The 20,980-nt window shown below is 45.8% G+C and overlaps 1 protein-coding gene across 4 annotated transcripts in view; it reads right to left on the bottom strand.

Moving 5' to 3' along the window:
* Nucleotides 1–20,980, bottom strand: part of rnf19b (ring finger protein 19B) — a 163,080-nt gene that overhangs the window by 126,459 nt on the left and 15,641 nt on the right. For 3 of the 4 annotated variants that reach the window (XM_048557934.2, XM_059654342.1, XM_059654341.1), the window contains exon 2: nt 13,430–13,511. The exons of the other annotated variant lie outside the window; for it this stretch is intronic. The gene's annotated coding sequence lies outside the window, so the exon portion shown is untranslated. The remainder of the gene's footprint in view (nt 1–13,429; nt 13,512–20,980) is intronic. 4 annotated transcript variants of the gene reach the window in all.

Below are 20,980 nucleotides of genomic sequence, written 5' to 3' on the forward strand. Positions count from 1 at the left end.
TGATGGGTGACCAGGGCCTGGCAACGGGATTCAGGCAAAATCAGCCCAGAAAAACAATGAAACAGTTACATTTAAAGGTTACAAAGGCATGAATAGGAAGGGTTTACAGGGATATAGGCCAAATGCTGGCAAATGGGACTAGATTTATCTTGGATATCTGGTTGGCATGGATGAGTTGGATCAAAAGGTCTGTTTCCATACTGAAATCTCTATGACTCTATAAGAGTATTCCTAATAGTACCTGATAGATGTATACAAGATTATGGCAGGTTCACATAACCTATTAGCTGATGCTACAAAGTCTATGGAACTTGGATTTAAAAGGTTTTGGGCAAGAGAGAGGAGAGGAAGTTTTATTTTGCATAGTTGTGGAAGAAAAAATTTATATCGCAAGGGTAGATGGGAATTTAGGCCAAAACTGAAAAGGCGGCCATGGGAGAAACTGATGGCATAGAAATAGAATTTTAATTAGTTTAGCATGAAGGATTTTAACAAACTTAGCAGAAGTCAGGAGGTAGTTGCTCAGGCTGTGTTATCACTCAGTGTATGTTAGCTAGAGTTGGAAAAGGATCTTTTCATGTACTGTCACCTTACCAAGGTTTTAGGCTGAAGTAGAGATGTTCTTTGTATCCGCGCGTAGCCTAGTTACTGATAAGCTAAAGTTTCAATTAATCCGTAAATCACTCCCAATGCTCGCTGCATGCTGAAGGTCATTTGAAGTAGTAGTTATTTAGGCATCTGTAAGACAGTATTCCTGTTATCTTGAGATGCGTCTGTTTTCCTTAAACTTACAATGAATGAATCAACAAACACAAGCTGTCACAGGAACCCCCTGCTCTGAAGTTAATGGTACACAGGAGATTGTTATACTCTGTACTGGGAGAGTTGGGTGCCGGTAGAGATCAACACTCACTCTCCTTGGTACCAAATAAAATAAAACTGCTTTGAATGGGAGCTGGAGTCTAGTCTCATTATTAGTTAAGCAGAAATAAAAATTCCTAAAACAATTTGGCGTAGCCGGCAGATCCCAAAAGAACGGGATTCGAATGGAATCACCTGAGTAGAGACACTGGACTCTGAAACCTAGACTGTCCAACAAGGAGGAGGACAGATCTGAGCCGGTCGTAGCTAAAAGGGGGACGGAGCTAAGCAAATCTGAGCTGAAAGGGGGATTGGTCCAGGCCGCCCACAGTCTAAGACAGACCAGCCAGTGACCCAGTCCGAGAAAACTGCCAAGACGCCCGAGGGCTAAGGAACAGGGTGAGGGCTGGGAAGAATTGGGGGCCAAAGGAAATCAGACTCAAACGTCTCAACTAAGGCGAATGATAGCTCGACTCCAGGGCCCGTGACATGGCAGGAAAACCGGTGAGCGCTCAGTGTAAATAAGGCAGTGTTTTGTGTAGCCTTTACTTTCACAGAAAAGAGATGGGGAGACGAAGCCGGTAAGGAAAGATGGGAAACAGAAGCAGTCGATCAGGTAATGCTGGTCCTGCTAACAAGCCGACGAAGGCTGGAGGTAGGACAGAAAACTTTAAAAAAGATAAAGCAAGTTAAGAAACAACGGCAGCGATTGGGGGACCCCTTAGTCCCAGCAGGATCCCCAGCCAATGCTGTGCTTAAGGAAACAGGAGATGAAAGGCACTCAGCTACCTTCAGTGGTGACTGATATGGGAGGTGGGACGGACAGTGGCCTTATGGGGGAACTTTAATGTAAAACTAATTCAAACTTGGGAGGATGTCATGCGAGAAGGGGCCAGCGACCCAAACTGGGATATGGACTACACGTTGCGATGTTTTAAAAAGGCAAAGAAAGTCACCAGCCACCAAACCATCCCCACCCAAGAAAAAAAGAACCAAATAGAGTCAGTGGCTAAAAAGGCAGTAGAAACTAAACACCCTCCCCAGGAGTGGGATTACATCCACATCTTCCTGCCCCAGCTAGTGCTCTTCCCCTGGTGGGGACGGTGTGGACGAATTGATACTAATTGCAGCAGCCCTGCACCCACACTACCAGGGCCCCCTGGCACAGCAGGCAGTTGGTGGGAGCGAGGAATCCCAGAGCACAGGGGAATCTGAGTCGACAGGTCGTTGCACTAGCGACTTCCAAAAACAGCCCAGCCGAAAAGCTAAGGATAAGACAGGAGGTGGAGGAGGAGGTTTTACAAGCTCTCTGTATTATGATAGGAAACGTTACTATACTAAAACCCTGGGCTCCGGCAGAAGCCCAAGCCAGGGTGTCTGAAGCCCCAAACCCCTTAAAGAGACCCAATGCTTTTCATAACTGGCTGTTACAAATGTGTACAATCTACCGCCTCCTCCCTGGGGATGTGCAGATGCTACTGAAATGTCCAAATGGGAATTCGTGGTCATCTCTAAAAGAGGGATTCACTATATTCCCCCCAGTGAAAACGGACATTGGTGACCAAACGATGACCAACTTGCAAACAGGAATGAGTCTCTGTCTCACTGGTTAGAGAATAGAGGGAAGGAAGCTATAATGAGACGAGCGCAAAAACAGTGATATTGGGGAAGTAGGTAACAAAGTGTGAAGCTGGATGAACACAGCAGGCCAAGCAGCATCTCAGGAGCACAAAAGCTGACGTTTCAGGCCTAGACCCTTCATCAGAGAGGGGGATGGGGTGAGGGTTCTGAAATAAATAGGGAGAGAGGGGGAGGCGGATCAAAGATGGATAGAGGAGAAGATAGGTGGAGAGGAGAGTATGGGTGGGGAGGTAGGGAGGGGATAGGTCAGTCCGGGGAGGATGGACAGGTCAAGGAGGTGGGATGAGGTTAGTAGGTGGGAAATGGAGGTGCAGCTTGAGGTGGGAGGAGGGGATGGGTAAGAACAGGTTAGGGAGGCGGGGACGAGCTGGGCTGGTTTTGGGATGCAGTGAGGGGAGGGGAGATTTTGAAGCTGGTGAAACCATTGGGTTGCAGGGTTCCCAAGTGGAAAATAAGTTGCTGTTCCTGCAACCTTCAGGTGGCATCATTTGTGGCACGACAGGAGGCCCAGGATGGACATGTCATCGAAGGGATGGGATGGGGAGTTGAAATGGTTCGTGCTGGGAGGTGCAGTTGTTTACTGCGAACCGAGCGGAGGTGTTCTGCAAAGCGGCCCCCAAGCCTCCACTTGCTTTCCCCGATATAGTGGAAGCCACAACGGGAACAGCGGATACAGTATACCACATTGGCACATGTGCAGGTGAACATCTGCTTGATGCGGAAAGTCATCTTGGGGCCTGGGATAGGGGTGAGGGAGGAGGTGTGGGGGCAAGTGTAGCATTTCCTGCGGTTGCAGGGGAAGGTGCCGGGTGTGGTGGGGTTGGAGGGCAGTGTGCGGACAAGGGAGTCCCGGAGAGAGTGGTCTTTCCGGAAGGCAGACAAGGGTGGGGATGGAAAAATGCCTTTCGTGGTGGGGTTGGATTGTAGATGGCAGATCTGTCGAAGGATGATGCGTTGTATCCAGAGGTTGGTGGGGTGGTATGTGGGGCCGAGGGAGATTCTCTTTTGGCTGTTAATACGCAGGTGGCGTGTGAGGGATGAGTTGCGGGAAATGCAGGAGACTCAGTCGAGGGCGTTCTCAACCACTGCGAGGGGGAAGTTGCGGTCCTTGAAGAACGAGGACATCTGGGATGTGCGGGAGTGGAATGCCTCATCTTGGGAGCAGATGTTGCGGAGGTGAAGGAATTGGAAATAGGAATTTTTGCAGGAAGGTGGGTGGGAGGAGGTCTATTCCAGGTAGCTGTGGGAGTCGGTGGGCTTGAAACGGACACTGGTTTCTAGGTGGTTGCCTGAGATGGAAACAGAGATGTCCAGGAACTGTGAGCCTAACCCTCCCTCCACTGAAAGCAGACGCAACCCCGCCCACAGCCAACGCCGACATCGCTCCGCCCACAGCCAGCAACCCCAAAGAAGACAGCCACAGTGAGCCCTGCCGAATTTTCACCATCCCTCCAGACCTCCCACTGACTGAGGACGAGTAGTCAGTCTTCAGCAAGGGGCTCACCTTTGTCCCCCTCCACCCACAAATCAACCAATACCAGTCACATTTGGGCATTGAGCAGTTTTTCCGCTGCCTTCGCCTCCATGCTTACTTCTCTAACTGGGAGCCTAACCCTCCCTCCACTGACCCCTTTACCAGCCTTCAACACAAGTCCTCCTCCTGATCACCACCCCCAGGCCTCCTAACCCGCCTCGGCCTCTTCATCTCTAACTGCCGTCGAGATATCAATTGCCTCAACCTCTCCACCTGTCTTAACCACTCCAACCTCTCCCCCACAGAACGGGCAGACCTCCGCTCCAACCCCAACATCACCATCAAACCCACAGACGAGGGGGGTGGGCGCAGCGGTAGTATGGCGCGCTGACCTCTACATCGCCGAGGCCCAACGCCTACTCTCCGACACCTACTCCTATCGCCCCCTCGATCATTACCCCACCCCCAAGCACCAAACCATCATCTCCAACACCATCCATGACCTCATCACCTCAGGGGACCTCCCACCCACAGCCTCCAACCTCATCATTCCCCAACCCCGCACGGTCCGCTTCTATCTCCTTCCCCAAATCCACAAACCTGCCTGCCCTGGTCGACCCATTGTCTCAGCCTGTTCCTGCCCCAACGAACTCATCTCCACCGATCTGGACTCCATTTTCTCCCCTTTGGTCCAGGAACTCCCTACCTACGTCCGTGACACAACCCATGCCCTCCACCTCCTCCAGAACTTCTAACTCCCCGGTCCCCAACACCTCATTTTCACCATGGATGTCCACTCCCTATACACCTGCATTCCCCATGCAAATGGCCTTAAGGCCCTCTGCTTCTTCCTGTCCCGCAGGCCTGACCAGTCCCCCTCCACCGACACCCTCATCCGCCTTGCTGATCTCGTCCTCACCCTCAACAACTTCTCTTTCAATTCCTCCCACTTCCTACAGACAAAGGGGGTGGCCATGGGCACACGCATGGGGCCCAGCTATGCCTGCCTCTTTGTAGGGTACGTGGAACAATCCCTCTTCCGCACCTACACTGGCGCCAAACCCCACCTCTTCCTCCGTTACATTGATGACTGTATCGGCGCCGCCTCTTGCTCCCAAGAGGAGCTCGAACAGCTCATCCACTTCACCAACACCTTCCACCCCAACCTCAGGTTCACCTGGACCATCTCCAGCACATCCCTCACCTTCCTAGACCCCTCTGTCTCCATCTCAGGCAACCAGCTAGAAACCGACGTCCATTTCAAGCTCACCGGCTCCCACAGCTACCTGGACTACACCTCCTCCCACCCACATTCCTGCAAAAATTCCATTTCCTATTCCCTATTCCTTCACCTCTGCTGCATCTGCTCCCAGGATGAGGCATTCCAGTCCCGTACATCACAGATGTTCTCATTCTTCAAGGACCACAAACTCCCCCCGCAATGATCGAGAACGCCCTCGAACATGTCTCCCGCATTTCCCGCACCTCATCCCTCACACCCTGCCCTCACAATAACCACCAAAAGAAAATCCCCCTCATCCTCACGTACCACCCCACAAACCTCCGGATACAACGCATCATCCTCCGACACTTCCGCCATCTACAATCCGATATCACCACCAAAGACATTTTTCCATCCCCACCCTTGTCTGCCTTCCGGAAAGATCACTCTCTCTGGGACTCCCGGGTCTGCTGCACACTCCCCTCCAACCCCACCACACCCGGCACCTTCCCCTGCAACCGCAGGAAGTGCTACACTTGCCCCCACACCTCCTCCCTCACCCCTATCCCAGGCCCCAAGATGACTTTCCACATCAAGCAGATGTTCACCTGCACATTTGCCAATGTGGTAGACTGCATCTGCTGAACATGGTGTGGCTTCCTCTACATTGGGGAAACCAAGCGGAGGCTTGGGGACCGCTTTGCAGAACACCTCCACTCGGTTCGCAGTAAACAACTGCACCTCCCAGTCACGAACCATTTCAACTTCCCCCTCCCATTCCTTAGATGACATGTCCATCCTGGGCCTCCTGCAGTGCCACAAATGATGCCACCCGAAGGTTGCAGGAACAGCAACTCATATTCCGCTTGGGAACCCTGCAGCCCAATGGTATCAATGTGGACTTTACAAGTTTCAAAATCTCCCCTTCCCCCACTGCATCCCAAAACCAGCCCAGCTCGTCCCCACCTCCCGAACTTGTTCTCCCTCACCTATCCCCTCCTCCCACCTCAAGCCACACCTCCATTTCCTACCTACCAACCTCATCCCGCCCCTTTGACCTGTCCGTCCTCCCTGGACTGACCTATCTCCTCCCTACCTCCCCACCTACACTCACCTTTACTGGCTCCATCCCCGTCTGTTTAACTTGTCTGTCTCCTCTCCGCCTATCTTCTCCTCTATCCATCTTCGGTCTGCCTTCCCCTCTCTCCCTATTTATTTCAGAACCCTCTCCCCATCCCCCTCTCTGATGAAGGGTCTAGGCCCGAAACGTCAGCTTTTATGCTCCTGAGATGCTGTGTTCATCCAGCCCCACGCTTTGTTATCTCGGATTTCCGGCATCTGCAGTTTCCATTATCTCTGATCGCAACATAGGGGAAGTAACCCGCTGCCTGCAGCAACAAGGGGAGCCTGTCCCAGATTTTATAGTCAGATATAGAAGTAAATGGGAAGAGCATGCAGATATTCCCCTGGAGAATGGGCCACTAGTAATCCACACTTTACTAAACGGTATGGCCCCCCACGAGGCGCATGCTGACAAACTGGTAAACCTAAATTGGCAGGATCAACGACGGGGAGAAGTGGTCAATTCATTAACGAATATGGACAGACAGGGCCTTTTCATCTCCCAGGAAGACAACAAGCCCGGCACGATGGGACAATTTGATCAAAAAGGAGGATATCCCTAGACCAATAGGGGTGGAGCGGGGGGAAGGAAACAAAGTTTTGAGATAAATCCCAAGACCAGTGTAACAATTGTGGAAGGAAGAGTCACTGGACCTGGGAATGTAGATCAGGACGAGGCCAGGACCTGAGGGGACGGGAGGTGCCCCCCTTCTCTTTTAGTCACCTGAATGCGTCAGCATAAAGGTGCCACGAGGGGAGGGTGGTACAGGCGCCGGTCATCAAACTGTCCAAAACTATGGGGGAGGAGCCTATGACTACTATTACTATATGCCCTGAGGTCAGGGGAACCATTTTTGAAAGGCAGCAGCCATAAAAAGAGGAGTGCCCTTAACAACTTCTCCTTCAATTCCTCCCACTTCCTACAGACAAAGGGGGTGGCCATGGGCACCTGCATAGGCCCAAGCTATGCCTGCCTCTTTGAAGGATACATGGAACAATCCCTCTTCCAAAGCTACACTGGCCCTATCCCCCACCTCTTCCTCCGTTACATTGATGACTGTATCGGCGCCGTCTCATGCTCCCACGAGGCGCTCGAACAGTTCATCCACTTTACTGACACCTTCCACCCTAAACTTAAGTTCACCTGGACCATCTCCGATACCTCTCTCTCCCTCCTGGACCTCTCTGTCTCCATCTCTGGCAACCACCTGGAAACTGATAGCTCTTTCAAGCCCACCGACTCCCACAGCTACCTAGAATACACCTCCTCCCACCCACCTTCCTGCAAAAATGCCATTCCCTACTGCCAATTCCTTCGCCTCTGCTGCATCTGCTCCTGAGATGAGGCATTCCACTCCCAAACATCTCAGATATCCTCGTTTTTCAACGACCGCAACTCCCTCCCACCCCCCACAGTGATCGAGAACATCCTCAACCGTGTCTCTCGCATTTCCCACAACTCATTACTCACACCCCCTCCCCACAATAACAATCAAAACAGAATCCCCCTCATCCTCATGTACCACCCCACCAACTTCTGGATCCAATGCATTATCCTCTGACACTTCCGCCATCTGCAATGTGACCCCACCACTGAAGACATTTTCCCCTCCCCACCCCTATCTGCTTTCCTTAGGGACCACTCTCTCCATGGCTCCCTTGTCCACTCCACACTCCCCACCAGCCCCACCTCAGCCGGCACTTTTCCCTGCAACCGCAGGAAGTGCTACACTCACCCCTACTCCTCCCCCCTCACCCTGATCCCAGACCATAAGAAGACCTTCGACATTAAACACCTGTTCACCTGCACATCTGCTAATGTGGTATACTACATCCACTGTTCCCGATGTGGCCTCCTCTACATCGGGAAAACCAAGTGGGGACTTGGGGACCACTTTATTGAACACCTACACTCGGTTCGCGATAAACAGCTGCACCTCCCAGTCACGAGCCATTTCAACACCCCCCCCAACTCCTTGAACAACATGTCCATCATGGGCCTCCTGCAGTGCCACAATGATGCCACCCGAAGGTTGCAGGAACAGCAACTCATATTCCGCTTGGGAACCCTGCAGCCCAATGGTATCAATGTGGATTTCACAAGCTTCAAAATCTCCCCCTCCCACCCACTGCATCCCCAACCCAGCCCAGCTCATCCCCGCCTCCTTAACTATTACTCCCTCCCCAAGCCCCATCTCCTACCTACCAACCCCATCCCGCCTCCATGACCTGTCTGTCCTCCCTGGACTGACCGATCCCCTCCCTACCTCCCCACCTACACTCACCTTTACTGGCTCCATCCCGGCCTCTTTAACTTGTCTGTCTCCTCTCCACCTACTTCTGCTTTATCCATCTTCGATCCGCCTCCCCCTCTCTCCCTATTTATTTCAGTACACCCTTCCCCTCCCCCATTTATGAAGAGGGGTCTAGGCCCGAAACGTCAGCTTTCCTGCTCCTAAGATGCTGCTCGGCCTGCTGTGTTCATCCAGCTCCACACCTTTTTATCTCAGATTTTCCAGCATCTGCAGTTCCCACCATCTCTGGAAAAAATGAATGCTGGTTGTGCAAGACTTAAGGGCTGTTAACAAGGTACTGATACCCACTGCTCAATACCAATATTATACTGACGTCTATTCCTGCGGAGGCTAGCGCCTTCACGGTATTAGGCCTATGCTCAGCATTCTTCCCTATTCCCTTACACAAAGACAACCAGTATCTGTTATTGAGTCCAGAAGGCTGTAGCGTTTTCACGCAGAAAATGAATTGCTGGTCTTCCAGCTTGCGCTGAGCTTCACTGGAACACTATAGTAAGGCTGAGACAGAGATGTTGGCCAGGGAGCAAGATGGTATGTTGAAGCAGCAAGCATCTGGAAGCTCAGGGTCTTTTTTTGCAAACAAAACGTAGGTGTTCTGTAAAGTGGCCATCCAGTCTGCACTTTGTGTCCTTATTATAGAGGAGACTATATGGTGGACAAGCTTTGGCGTGTCAGGAGATGAGTTAGTTAGTTAGTAGTTAGTTATAGTTAGTTAGTAGTTAGTTATAGTTAGTTAGTAGTTAGTTATAGTTAGTTCACTATATCGTGAACAGCAGGATGCCACCACTAAACACACATAGACCTCCCTTCTCTTATAAGCCTTCTGCAAGGATTGTTCCATCTGGGAAACCCTGATCCACTCCTCCTTTGCTTCCAAAACTCACCTCCCCCACAGCCTTACAGCACCTTCCCCTGCAACTACAGAAGGTATAACACTCGCCCATTTACTTCCTTCCTCCTATGTATCCAAGAGCCCGAATAGACCTTTCAGCTGAAGCAGTGCTTCACTCGATCCGGTTCACTGCAATCACTGCTCACAATGTGGTCTCCTAGACATTTTTCCAGCACTTTCTGGTTGTGTTCCTATTTTGTTTTATCTTGTATTTGATTCTCCTAATTTCAATACTGACCACCTTATCCCGAGAGTTCAATAATTACTACAAAATTTAAATCCAGCTATCAACATGAGACTGGCTCCCTGTACAACTTCTCTGCTATTAGCTTATTCCAGTGGAAGCAATTCTATACATATCTAAAACAATTTTGTAGCTAAGCCCAGAGGTGCAGAATTCCACTTTTTCATATCAAATTGAAAGCTACCCATGGGAGCTTCCTGTGTGTACTGAAGCACCACAGGTGGAAGAGGTGGAAGAGGCACACCTCATGCCTGAAGCAGACCACCTGGCACAAGGCAGGGGGCTATCAATCTGGTTCCATTTGGCGTCACCCGGATGGTCACGTCATGTGTCCCCCCGTCATCGATTTTTGCCTCTAGCTCACCTGGCCCATGGCCAGGCTCACATGGGCAAAGGAGGGATGCAACATGTTATCACTCAACAATGGTATGCCCCCGGGATAACAGTAACCATTGAGAAAGTAGCACAAACTTTGCTTGGTGTGCCAGCAGAATGATAGAGGAAGGGCTGCCGCTACGTCTGACCACTTACCCCAACCAGAATTGCCTTTTGAAAATCTGCAAATTGACTCTGTGCACATGCCTGCTGAGAAGGGGTTTAAGTAAGGTAGACATGTTCTCCAGATGGGTGGACGCCTATCCAACAAGGATGGATGAAGGTAGAACTGTGATAAATATATTAATGAAAGAAATCACGCCTAGATTCAGTATTCCAGTAGGAATAAATAGTGACAGAGGGACCCATTTCATCAACAAACTGGTGAATTATTTGGATATCCATAAAAAGAACTGGGTCAGGAGATGCCTACAAGAACAACGTCAGAAAAATTCTACACGCCCCAACACACTCATCACACTACTCTATGTCAGGAACACGTCAGAACTCACTACAGAACTTCTACGACCGCTGGGCATCAGAGTGGCACACAAACCCACATTGACCCTACAACGAGTGTTCACCCGAACTAAAGACCCACTCCCTGCCATGGACAGGACCAACATCACCTACAAAATCCCCTGCAGAGACTACAAGAAACACTACATCAGACAAACAGGAAGGAAACTAATAACAAGAGTACATGAACACCGACTGGCTACAAAAAGACATGACCAATACTCACTCATCTCAATCCACATGGACAAGGAGAACCACGGCTTCGACTGGGACAACACCAAGATCCTGGGACAGGCTAGGCAGAGACAAGCACGAGAATTCCTGGAAGCATGGCACTCCATGAAACATGCTATTAATAAACACATTGAGCTCGACCCCATATACATTCCACTACGGAGGAAACCTGGAAGTGAGGCAATCCATCGCAACGGACCCCAGAGTTTAAGAACCAGGTGGGAAAACACACCGACGCTTCATCGGAGGCTGCACTGAGGATGTTACCCAGAACGGTAATGAAATATCTGAGGAACAACAAACCAGCTCGGCGAGCCAACCAACCTCAACAGTAACAGGAATGTCTTGCACTGATTGACGGTACTACCGACATATTGCTCTCAAAGCTTTGAAAAGGCAACATCAATCACTAGGCAATGGCCTCGCGGCATTATCACTGGACTGTTCATCCAGAGACCCACATAATGTTCTGGGGACCACGGTACAAATCCTGGCACAGCAAATGGTGGAATCTGAATTCAATAAAATATCTGGAATTAAAAATCTAATGATACCATGAATTCATTGCTGATTGTTGGGAAAAATGCATCTGGTTCACTAATGCCCTTTAGGGAAGGAAACTGCCATCCTTACCTGGTCTGGCCTACATGTGACTCCAGACCCACAGCAATGTAATTGTCTCTTAACAGCCCTCTGGGCAATTAGTGATGGACAATAAATGCTGCCTGAAGAAAAACATATTGAAGATTTTCATTTGTGAATAGAGAGCTCTTTTTTAATTTTGTATGTGACTCTTGCCTCCCGTACAAACTAGTCTTACTTATTGTAGTAAATGTTTTTGTGATGAAAAATGCAAGCCATCGGGATGGAGAAAACACTACTTCAACATTTATATTGAAAATTCCATATAAACTCAAACCATCAAAGTTTGCTCATGAAATTATTACTCCAAGTTTTTCTTTTTAACTAAAATCTTCTTTGTCCAAAATAATATTTAAAGATTTAACAATAACTGATTAAAATTATTAATTGGGGTTTCTACTGCCTTCTCTAAATCCCTCATTGAATATTATACTAGAGGGATTCTTAAAGAAGGCACTCGATATTTTTTCCTTCGAACAGTGACTCCAATTAGCTAAAGATAGGTACTTCACTATAACCATGACAAGTGGGGTGGGGATGAGATTATTTTAAAAAATGGAGAGAAAGAGAGAAACATAAGAGTATTAAAAAACATGGTAACTGCACTCTATACTCATTGTAGCTGTAATGATAATGTAATCACAATTCAGATGGACACGATATGGCAATTTCAGCTTTATCTAAACTCTTGTGAAAATAGCAACATTTTTCAAATATAACACTCATAATAGGATTTCCACTTCCGGCCCAGGAAGGAAAGAACAATATCCCCAGAATGTGCTCAAGGTTGTGCTGAATATATCAGCCCAGATCTTCCAAACAGAAATGGAAACTCTACTTGTGCCTGTGGGGATCCAAAGGAAATGATGAGTTGGGTCAGGGTTAGTTTAATAGGTAAGTTGGAAACCGAGCAGAATTCAATTCTTCTCACTTTTGTTTGGTAACAGTTAAGCTAAGTCATTTGAAACATTCAGAAATCTCCAGTTCTGACTCCTTTTCTTTGGGGGGGGGGGGGTTGCAGATGTCAGGTAATTGCTCCAGCATGAGCGATTTTGGCATATCTACTCACTATTAAAATTGCCAGACCTGTTCTGCTGCTTTGACTGATTCAGCTCAATGGCATTGATATTACAGACGAAAAGGAGCAGAAACATCATGACCGTGTTTTGATTACCACATTGACTGAATAATATTTGGACTTTTATTCCAATGACATCAATGACTCACTATATCACTGTGCTAATGGCTACACATAGGAGACACAACAGGGAGTGATGTCTTTAAAGCCTACGCAAACAAGTCATTAGCAAAGCAGGGGAAGCTGGAACTAATCGTGTTACTTCCTTTTAAATGAAGCAACATTTGCAAAAGCTGTTTAATCTGCTTAAGTACAGCATTTGACAGAAGGAACAGGACAGTATGCAACAGGCTGGATTCATTTTCCTTGCACAATTAATTGTGAGAAAAAGATTCCTTAATCAAAATACATTTTGAAATTTTACAAATTGTGAAGTACAGCTTTTTTTTAAACTTGGTATGGTTTTGGTCTTTCTGGTCGATCCCAAATTCAGGATTTTTTCAAAGATATTGCATTGGAATGTGAACAAAGGGAGAAAAACTGGACTCTATGTTTTAGTTCCAAAATCAATGTCAGACTGTCAAACAACTTTATAATATTTAATTTCATATTTAACAAGAAGGACAATAAACGTGACTCTGGATTCAAATACATATTTAGACACATCACGTAGAACTGAGCAATAATGTAGCTGATATATATAGGCACAATAATAATGTAGAGATGTTATGAAAAGTCTAAAAAGTCCTAAATAAATTTGCAATATAGATATTCGCACATATTTATACAACAATGACAGTGACACGTTACCATTCCTTTAAGTCTTAACTGATTAGCTCATGATTCATCCAGGCTATTGGTGGAAAGCAGTTGCTATCATTATGCTGTGAATCTGCAAAGAAACAAATTGAAACACAATCTGTCATTTCACTCAAAGCTTTTGTAACATTCTTCTGCTTGCTCTCCAATGAAAATGATTAACTGGAGTCCAGTGGTGGTAAATCTCACTTTTGGCTAAGAACCATTTTGTAGCTCCATTTTGTTGTCTGGGGTTGGGGTAGGGGTGTTGGTGGTCGGGTGGGAGGGGAGATTTCCTGTTCCCTTCTTCACCTGTTTTTGCGCTTACCTTTTCACCAATGCCATAACCACCTCGATTTTGCAGTCTATGTGAATTACCCGTTTAAATTATTTGAAATATTAAAGTAGCATGTTTCCTCAACTCTACTGCATTATTTTGTATATGAAAAGAAATAGTTTGCTCCATAAGCATACATATTAAATGGAATCCAGTGTATTTTATTTAAGTTTGTTTTAAAGTCTGACAAAATTGACATTAAGGAAGAATTCTTTTACAGCATGTAGGTTGAAATAACCCCACAGAAGCTGGTACCCTGTCAGCCAGTCAGCCTTTATTTATACTGGTATAATACTTGGCACAGATCTGACTTCCTCAGAGCCAGCTCTCAGAATGAAAAGAAACGTTGATATTCCTGTTTATATTCTGTCAGGCAGGGCTCCCAGATTGGACCAAATTAACAAGCGCCAATCAAGGAACTCATGTTCTATGAGGTCCACCTGGCTGACCTTGTTACAATCGCTATACAGGTGTTGTTGGCAAAACCAACACTGTTGTCCATTCCGAATCACCCATGAACTAAGTGACGTGCTCAGCCATTTCAATGAGCAGTGAGGAGTTGATCACATTGCAATGGATATGGAGTCACATGTAGGCCAGATCAGGTAAGGACTGTAGATTTCCTTTCCTAAAGGATATGGTGTTTATTTTGTTGCTTATTGATTAAAGTCAAGAATCTGAAACTCAGATGGGAATTTTTTTCTGAAATTTAAGGTTAACTTGTCATTTCTTACCTGGGAATATGGTACAGAATGTTTAACAATGTGAGACAGGCAAGAAGGGGTAAGATAAAGGAACCTTGGATGACGAGAGCGGTGGAGCTTCTAGTGAAAAGGAAGAAGGTAGCTTACATAAGGTGGAGGAAGCTAGGGTCAAGTTCAGCTAGAGAGGATTACATGCAGGCAAGGAAGGAGCTCAAAAATGGTCTGAGGAGAGCCAGGAGGGGGCACGAGAAAGGCTTGGCAGAAGGAATCCGGGAAAACACAAAGGCATTTTACACTTACGTGAGGAATAAGAGAATGGTCAAAGAAAGAGTAGGGCCGATCAGGGATAGCATAGGGAACTTGTGTGTGGAGCCTGAGGAGGTAGGGGAAGCCCTAAATGAGTTTTTTGCTTCTGTCTTTACGAAAGAATCGAACTGTGTAGTGAATGAAACCTTTGAAGAGCAGGTGTGCATGCTGGAATGGATAGAGATAGAGGAAGCTGATGTACTGAAAATTTTGTCAAACATTAAGATTGACAAGTCGCCAGGCCCGGATCAGATTTGTCCTCGGCTGCTTTGGGAAGCGAGAAATGCAATTGCTTCGCCACTTGCGAAGATCTTTGCATCCTCGCTCTCCACTGGAGTCGTACCTGAGGACTGGAGAGAGGCAAATGTAATTCCTCTCTTCAAGAAAGGAAATAGGGAAATCCCCGGCAATTATAGACCGGTAAGTCTCACGTCTGTCGTCTGCAAGGTGTTAGAAAGGATTCTGAGGGATAAGATTTATGACCATCTGGAAGAGCATGGCTTGATCAAATACAGTCAACACGGCTTTGTGAGGGGTAGGTCATGCCTTACAAACCTTATCGAGTTTTTTGAGGATGTGACTAGTAAGGTTGATGAGGGTCGAGCTGTGGATGTGGTGTATATGGACTTCAGTAAGGCATTTGATAAGGTTCCCCATGGAAGGCTCATTCAGAAGGTCAGGAGGAATGGGATACAGGGGAACTTAGCTGCTTGGATACAGAATTGGCTGGCCAACAGAAGACAGCGTGTGGTAGCAGAAGGAAAATATTCTGCCTGGAAGTCAGTGGTGAGTGGGGTTCCACAGGGCTCTGTCCTTGGGCCTCTACTGTTTGTAATTTTTATTAATGACTTGGACGAGGGAATTGAAGGATGGGTCAGCAAGTTTGCAGACGACACAAAGGTCGGAGGTGTCGTTGACAGTGTAGAGGGCTGTTGTAGGCTGCAGCGGGACATTGACAGGATGCAGAGATGGGCTGAGAGGTGGCAGATGGAGTTCAACCTGGATAAATGCGAGGTGATGCATTTTGGAAGGTCGAATTTGAAAGCTGAGTACAGGATTAAGGATAGGATTCTTGGCAGCGTGGAGGAACAGAGGGATCTTGGTGTGCAGATACATAGATCCCTTAAAATGGCCACCCAAGTGGACAGGGTTGTTAAGAAAGCATATGGTGTTTTGGCTTTCATTAACAGGGGGATTGAGTTTAAGAGTCGTGAGATCTTGTTGCAGCTCTATAAAACTTTGGTTAGACCGCACTTGGAATACTGCGTCCAGTTCTGGGCGCCCTATTATAGGAAAGATGTGGATGCTTTGGAGAGGGTTCAGAGGAGGTTTACCAGGATGCTGCCTGGACTGGAGGGCTTATCTTATGAAGAGAGGTTGACTGAGCTCGGTCTCTTTTCATTGGAGAAAAGGAGGAGGAGAGGGGACCTAATTGAGGTATACAAGATAATGAGAGGCATAGATAGAGTCGATAGCCAGAGACTATTTCCCAGGGCAGAAATGGCTAGCACGAGGGGTCATAGTTTTAAGCTGGTTGGTGGAAAGTATAGAGGGGATGTCAGAGGCAGGTTCTTTACGCAGAGAGTTGTGAGAGCATGGAATGCGTTGCCAGCAACAGTTGTGGAAGCAAGGTCATTGGGGTCATTTAAGAGACTGCTGGACATGCATATGGTCACAGAAATTTGAGGGTGCATCCATGAGGATCAATGGTCGGCACAACATTGTGGGCTGAAGGGCCTGTTCTGTGCTGTACTGTTCTATGTTCTATGTTCTATGTTCTAAAACTATTGACACTCTTGCATTCAAGTCAAATATATTTAAGAAATAGTAATTAACTTGTTGTACAATTCTTAATTGCAAACAGGTTTGCTCAACTAAGTGCAATGCTAAATAAAAACAAAGTTCTGGAAAAACTCAGTACCTTTAGCACCTGTGGAAGGAGAAACAAAATAATCATTATTCAAGTCTGACTTCTTCAGTAGGCCATTCAGCCCAGCAAGTTCACACCGGCCCTCCAAAGAGCATTCCACCCACGCCACTACCCTAATCCCTGTAACCCCGCATTTCCCGCAGTTAAGCCATCTAACCTAAATATCCCTGGACAATACGGCCAATTTAGCATGGCCATTCCACTTAATCTGCATAGCTTTGGACTGTGAGAGGAGAACAGAGCACCCAGAGGAAACCCACACAGACAAGGGGAGAATGTGCAAACTCCACACAGTTTCCTGAGGCCCAGAGATGTGTTAAAAGCAGATTATAGGTCAGCTCTGTTTAAAATAAAGCTAAAAAAAACTAGACACTGGCAGGGTAGGGGCCCAGGGAGAACCAAATGAAAGGCAGAATTCACAGTTTGAAATTGCTGAACTCAATGTTGGATCAAAAAAGCTACCAAGTGCCAAGGGGAAATGAATTGCTATTCCTTCAGCTTGTGGCAGACTTCACTGAAGCAGATCAGGATGGAAATTTGAGCAGGAGAGGCAAAATATAATTAAAATACAGTTTTCATGTTCTGCATTATTTTGTTTTAGTTCAAGTGTAAATGTTAGCTATCTTCAGATTGTACAGTGGTAATTATCCTATAATTGTCAGGGCTTTGAGGAAAAAAAATACAGCCAGGGCTCGCATTCCCACTGGAAATTCAGTATCGGAGGAGCAGTGTGGATTTGTTGGGCCGAATGGCCTATTTCCACACCGTAGGGATTCTATCATTCTATGATTCTATAACCACTGCTGGAATTCCATGCTTGAAAAACAAAAATGAGGAACTGGATCTGATCTGGCTGTGATGGATACTGAAAGTTAAATGGGCTTAATGGTTTTGGTCGAAAGATGAAGTCATTTTGACTAAGTATGAGGAGGTGATTTGTGGTCACTACACTGATTCCTACAGGACAAAGTGTTCACACAGGAAGGAAAAAGTCAAATTATAAAAACACTCAGTATTTCCATTTTCTCATTGAACTGTGAAAAAATGTTTGTCCATCAGAAAATTAAGAAAAGTTTTTTTTAAAACATCACAGTTTCTCAAGTGAACACAAAGTGTTTAAAGAAGAAAAATATAGCTACTTCAGTAAGGAATTAAGCTTTATTACAAGGTTCCCCTCAAAACTGGTCTTTCTAGCTAAACTAATCGTCAATATAACTCCTGGATTTATTATTCTGAAACAAAAATACAAATTCCCTGCCCAAACCCCTTCTCTTTGGTATATCTCTACTTACGTTCAAAAGTCTTCTGAATTGTTAAATTTTGAATGCCAGTCACTTCCTTTGTTCCAACAATGACGAGTGCCAGAATTGAGCACATTGCTGCTTGGTTTGAATAATTAGTGCTAATTGGCTGAATCTTACCATATTTTGGCAAAGTGTCTTCTTTTTTTTATCAAGTTTCATGTACTGTTTTCCTTTCACAAGGTCTAATAGTTTTCTGGTATGACCACCCCAAACTCGCCTCATTTGCTAAGTGCTGTGGCCCTATGGGACCCCACTCATCCATTATTGGCCCGATTTGCCCACTCACCATAGCCAAAAGTACTTGCCACAGTCCAGATATCCCGGCACAATGGCATCCCTGGCACTGCGCCATATTTGAAATGCATTCAGCAACAAGTTAAGTGCTGGACATTCTGTACAGTCTCACACATTCTTCCTGGGTATGGTAGGTAAGGGCAAATTGGTGCCCTCTTGTGTGGATTTGGACCTGTAGGTCCTGGGTGGGATGGTATGGTATGGAGGAGGGACATGCTCCTCCTGGAGGATCGCCTATGGAGGCCACAATGCCAAAGCATGTCACAGCCTGATCCATGGTTGGCATTTGGATTAGTGTGTTGTTCATGGTACAAAGAAATGCCATCAGTGCAGGAGGAAGGTGAATGCATTTCTCTACTCTACCACAGTAAATGCAACCATCTCTCTGCCACCTCAATATGTACTCTATCTCCGCTACTACACCTGTCTTCCTCCAAGGCTCATGCTCTACCACTGTCACTGCTGCATGTAACATCTTCCTTCAATCACTCCCAGCACCAGCCCCAGGCCCTCCCCAGTCCCCAATGCTTTGTATTAATTACATATCAGATTCAAAATCTAAAGGGGTACTGCCTTCCCAAAGCGTGGTTAGCAAACATTTTCACTTTTGTTACAAACCACATCGCTTGTCTACGATGCAACATGAGAAAATTGACAAGGGAAGAAGAATTGGTTTCACACAGTCCTGAGATTGGGTCTGGAATGCGTGGCCTGTGAGTCTGGTGAAGGCAAAAGGTTCGGTTGAAGCATTCAAGAGGGCATTAGATTATTGAATGGATAGCTACAATGTGCAGGACTACAGGGAAAAGGATGGAGATGGGCACAAAGTTAAAATGTTCAGAGGGCTAGTGTAGATGCAATGGGCCAAAGTGCCTCCTTCCATGTGCACACAATAATTCTGTGACTCTGCTGTCTTGCTTTAAAAGCCAGTTCAATTTTTCTGCCCCACTGCCTTCCCAATTGCCTCATGGGAGCTCCAAAGTTCCATACCTCCCTGTGTCCATTAATAACCTCATGAATACATAACATATTATAAAATGTAGCACAAGTGGTAAAATGGAGAAATGTTAGCACTTCAACTGAGTAAACTGAGGTGTTCCTACAAGAATCCATCAAATAAACGTCTTCCCAAGACTTACAATTTGAAACCTAATAATTGCTTTTCTACAAAAATTCTGGAAACTACTGAATTGGTTACTAATAACCCAGTGATCTTTTAAATTATCCCAAATAGGCTAAACTTTCAAAACTTAAATCTAACACATTAATTTCATTTTTGGCATGCAATTCCTAATACATACAGTATTAAGAATGAATAATTGGATTGTGGCAGTGTATTTTCCTGTAATATTCACCGAGAAATGCAAGTAACAATAAATCATTCAATTCAATGCATCAATATTCATTGTCTATTTTGCTCCTAGAGGGGATCACATGTATTTTTAATAAGGCTGCCTCCCTTGACTGAATACAGAGTTTGAAATTAAATTGAACACCATGTTCTTTGGAGCTAGAACAAAGCACAGGGATTATTTGCTCACAGATTTGAGACACATTGGACCAAGAGGCTAAAACCTAATTAATAGGATCAATAAAATGTTGTGTTTGTCATTAGTCTCTCAAACCAAGCATCAAAAATTAATGTCTAAAATGCAATTTTTAAAGTTTTTTTGCTGCAAAATACAATAGATACATCATTTGTTTTAATATTCTGTCTTTTTGCTGGAATTGGCTACATATTATTGATATTCATTTTCAGTTATAAGCTAATTTTCCCATTGCACCAACTAAAATACAAAATATCAAGCCAAGGTTGGAATACTGTGCAAAATATTTACACATTAACTGGTAAAAGATATTGAAAATGTGTGCTGTTACGATACAAGAGTCACTGCAGCAATGCTCAAAATGCACAGGGTGAAAAGTGAGTTCACTCCCAAATCCCTCAAATTGCCCAAAGTGAGAGAGACAGTGGAAAATCGCAAGGGCAATGAAGACAGAAAGAGGCTGCAGGAAGGTGGAAGAAGTGGACAGCAATAGCAGGTAGAGAGAGGGAAGGAAGCTGGAAGCGGGTGGGAGAAGGAGGGAGGCTGCAGAGAAAACAGTAAATGTTCAAGCTGGTCAACAAACACTCCAATAAAGTGGCGCCAGGAAAGCCTGAAATTACCGAGGTAACGAATGACTTGCATATGAAGGTGGAATATTTCGCTTAACACTGTATATATTCAGGAGCTACCACATGGGAAAACGTATTGGATGCCTTTATAATGAACACTGCATCAATTGTTTCATTTAAATCTGCGATTAAGTTCTGGGATGCAGTAGAAAGGATACCACTGTCTGGTTAAAATATCCCAACTTTAGTGAATATGCAATGGAAATGCATTAGCCATAACCTTACCAATCTGAAAGCTGTTTTAAAGGTCATGGTTTTTTGTACGTAGAAGTGACGGTCTATTATTATCAAAGAAAAGCTTTTGTTATACCTATTGACTTATGCCATTTAAATACTGTGGTGCCTAGCAAATTAATGTTTTCCTCTTATGTTATAGCATTAGTGGAGGTTTAACAGTTATTCAGTACATTGATGAATTGTTATAGTTCTGTTTTTGTGTTGATCCAAATGCCCCATACATCAACTTAAGTACAAAAAGAAATGTTGTTAAGCGTGACATAACACCAGCGCTT

This window comes from Stegostoma tigrinum, chromosome 24 (assembly GCF_030684315.1).
Source record: "Stegostoma tigrinum isolate sSteTig4 chromosome 24, sSteTig4.hap1, whole genome shotgun sequence".
Classification (NCBI taxonomy): domain Eukaryota; kingdom Metazoa; phylum Chordata; class Chondrichthyes; order Orectolobiformes; family Stegostomatidae; genus Stegostoma; species Stegostoma tigrinum.